Genomic DNA, 4144 nt, shown 5'->3' on the forward strand with positions numbered 1-4144 from the left:
CCTCCTGCAAGCATTTACTTCATTTGGTTACCATGGCTACAGGGCCTGAGGCTTGCACGGTGGGATGCCGAAGCGTGAGCTAGGAGGGAGAGGCGGGAACACTTGTCTGTCCTGCTCACACTAAGAGGAAGTGCCATTTTCGGGAGATCCGTGTCTGACTATGTTACCAGGTCCCATCCTCTGATTCTAGATTCAGTGCTAAGGTAGGAGGTTCACAGGGTCACTTTAAGCTTAGAGCTCAGTCTCTTCTCATTAGTTGTGGTTCACGTAACGCACTACAGAGAAGTCTATTCCGATTAAGATGGCGTGACCTCTATTTTTCACTCACACACTCACACTCAAACTCTAAGAACGTAGGTCTAATACTCCCAGGATTTTATGTGCAAGAGTAGCCAGAGACATGAGATGGAAATGAAACCGTATTCTCTCTGTACAGTGGCACAGCGAGCGTTTTCTTAAAACAATAAATACACTAAGCCTTTTGGAGGAATTTTACTGTCTCTTTACAATAATGTCCCCACTTTTGCCAGAACAACAACAACAAAAAAGTCCAGAAATATTTGAGCAGCAATATATATATTTGAGTATATACATTATACATGTTTACCCCCAGCAAACAATGTGAAGTGAATTAGAAGTAAGATGACCTAGAAACCTGAGAGAGAAACAGAGGAATGCTGAAGAAAGAAGCAGACACCTCTAGAGAGATCTTTGTGCGAAAGCTTGCTGGTCTGAGCTTAAACTTGAGGTAAAGTAGGTTTCTCAAGTTACTGTACGGCAGCCTCTGGGGCCGAAACTTTATTTTTTTTTACTAACATGACAATTGGTTAAAAAAAGAGGATTCATTTACAGTAGAGAATGCTTGAAAATAGTAAGATTTCTTTTTTTTTTATACCAATTGTCATTTATTTACTCTACCGTTACAAAGGGGTGAGAGAGTTGCTGTTTTTTTTAAAAGAAAATACTACTTTTATTCTGCAAGAATGCATTAAATGAATAAAAAAAGTGACAGTAAAGCATTTATAATGTTACAAAGTGTATGTGTCTTAAATAAATGCTGTTTTTTTTAACTTTCTATTCATCAAAGAATCCTGGATTTTTTTTTTTTTTATCATGGTTTCCACAAACATTAAGCAGTACAAATGTTTTCAACATTGATAATAATAAGAAATGTTTCTTGAGCATCAAATCATATTAGAATGATTTCTGAAGGATCATGTGACATTGAAGACTGGAGTAATGATGCTGAAAATTCAGCTTTGCCATCATAAATATATAAATTACATGTTAAAATTAGGGCTGTCAAACGATTAATCGCGATTAATCGCATCCAAAATAAAAGTTTGTTTTTACATAATATATGTGTGTGTACGGTGTATAATTATTTTCTATATATAAATACACACACATGCATGTATATATTTAAGAAATATTTGCATGTATATACTGTGTATATATATTTATATTACATATAATTTATATTATATATAAATATTTTATATATAAATAACACATTTTTCTTAAATATATATGCATGTGTGTGTATTTATATATAGAAAATAATTACACTCCATACACACACATATATTATGTAAACACAAACTTTTATTTTGGATGCGATTAATCGCGATTAATCGTTTGACAGCCCTAGTTAAAATATATTAAAACAGGTATTTTATACTTTCAGTATTACTATTGTTTCTATATTTTTGAATATCTATATTTTTGGAGAATGATACAATAACAAGTGGATCAATAGGTCTGGTACAGTAGTTCAAGAACAGTGTGTGTGTGTGTGTGTGTGTGTGTGTGTGTGTCTTAAGCTACAGACCACTAGAGATGCACAAGTGAGTAAAAGGACAACTTTAACTGACCTCAAACCAAAATCTAATCACACACAGCATAACATATTGTACATAGTGCCATCAAAATATCACACGAAAAATACATTAGTGTATATAATATGCATTGCTCTCCACAGTGGCCATCTGTACACATATCACGCCACTAAAACGACAGCAGAATTACATACAGTCCTTGTGAATAATAACCTAAAGACTTTCATGAAATTTACTGTATGATATTCTCACATTTGCATGGAGAAGATGGATTACAGTTGTCTAGCAGCGCCAGAGAGCAGACCTACCGTTCGCTCCAGACAGATTGAGGGCGTATGGACAGCTTTGATATTATGATGCAAAAGGCCCATGTGACCTGAATCATGCGTGTGGGCAGAAGTTGACACTTACCTTTCAACAACCTGGCATTCTGACCCCTGACAAACCTGACATTTGAAGGGGAAAAAAGAAAGAATCAATCAGCGCATTTCACACGCCTTCAGGAAACAAAGCCTGTACAAACAACAACGGGGCAGATTGTGGGTAATCATCAGATTTTAATTTCCGCGTCTGGTTTTCGCTGTAATCATCTATCCAGCCTTGACAGTATTGTGTCTGGCTTGGAAATGGTGGATGTGGCCTTGTACAATGTGAATGAGCTTTAATAGGATGTTCCTCCAAGGCCACATCCCTCTGATGTGATTGATGTCTACTCGTCTTTCTCAGATTAATTCAGTGTGGCAAAACTGATTGGACAGGAAAACAGGGAGGGAGACGGACAGCAAGACGGAGAGAGGGAGACAAACCACATTCACAATCACAACTGTCATTCTTAATGAGGTCGATCTATTAGCCATTCATCAAAAGGATGTCCTTTCACAAGCCTTCTGCTCAATCACAAAGAACATATTGAATAAAAGGATGCTACGCTCTTTTGATTCAGATGGGGTGACTTTAAAAATTTTGATTGTTTCCTATTTGTTCTTGTCCCATATAAAATAAGTGCTAAAACTGAACATTCCCCTTATCTTCCCCCTTTCCCCTATAGAGTTAGTTGGCATGTAGTTACGTATAGTTAGTAGAATGTCTAAAGTTGATGATTGAAATACAGCTGCCTTTGCATATCTGAAATGTATAGATCACCTAAATCGTAGTGTATTTCTTACTAAGCAAACTTGTTAGAGTGTGCAAGCAAACAGCTTTGATTCCCAAAGCTTTTGAAAATAGAGCATAGTTCCATATGGCCTATTTAAACTCAGTTAAGAAGTGTTGAGTCTGCAGTAAAGTACAGGTAAATGGAACATTGCGAACTGGTCATGTTCTGTTACATACTGTCTAATTATTTTTCTCTCAGAAATTACCCTCACTCAGTGAGCTATGAAACTAATCGCCACTATACATTTGAACGTGTTACAGCAATCTGTAATTTAATCATTCAGTACTGTAATTATGTGCTATTAAAGACACTTAAATGTGTATACACTTATAGAGGTTTTCATGTGAAATTAAGCACTGCATAATGAATACAGGTGTTGATTTTACAGTGCTGAAACTATCCAGCAGGGGGTCCAGGAAAGGTACTGCGGTAATTTTGATCGCAAACTAATTATGGTGAAAAAAGGAAAATATGCATTAAAACAAAAATACAATATGAAGTTAACGTCAGGCAACCAAAGCTAAAGTTAAGAAGCTACAATTTAGTTACATGTTTCCAACATTAAAATACAATAAAAGTCAAATTAATTTTACGTTTTTTTTTTTTTTTACATCATAAAGCATGTAAATATACCCCCATTGAAAAGTTTGAGGTCGGTAATATTTTTTTAGGTTTTAAAAGAAAGTCTATTATGCTCTCAAAGGCTGCATGTATTTGATCAGTAAATATAGTAAAATCAGTAATATTGTGAAGGATTATTATAATTTAAAATAACTGTTTTCTATTTTTAATATATTCTAAAATAATTGATCAATTTTCTGCATCATTACTCCAGTCTTCAGTGTCACATGATCATTCAGATATTATTCTAAATTATGATGATTTGGTGCTCAAGAAACATGTTATCAATGTCAATATGAATGCTGAAAACAGCTGCTTAATATTTTTGTGAACATTTTTGGCTTTTTTTCAGGATCCTGCGAAGAATAAAAAAAGCTAACAAGCAAAAAAACATTAAGTTTATACTACTGTCACATTTGGTTTTGTATTCATGTCCATGGTTTCATGTCTCTTATTTTGAAGTTTTCCCAATGTCATGTTCCTGGTTTTGGCATGTGATTCCCTTATCCCATCATGTGATCCTGTCATG

The sequence above is a fragment of the Squalius cephalus genome (genome assembly GCF_949319135.1).
Source record: "Squalius cephalus genome assembly, chromosome: 22".
NCBI lineage: Eukaryota > Metazoa > Chordata > Actinopteri > Cypriniformes > Leuciscidae > Squalius > Squalius cephalus.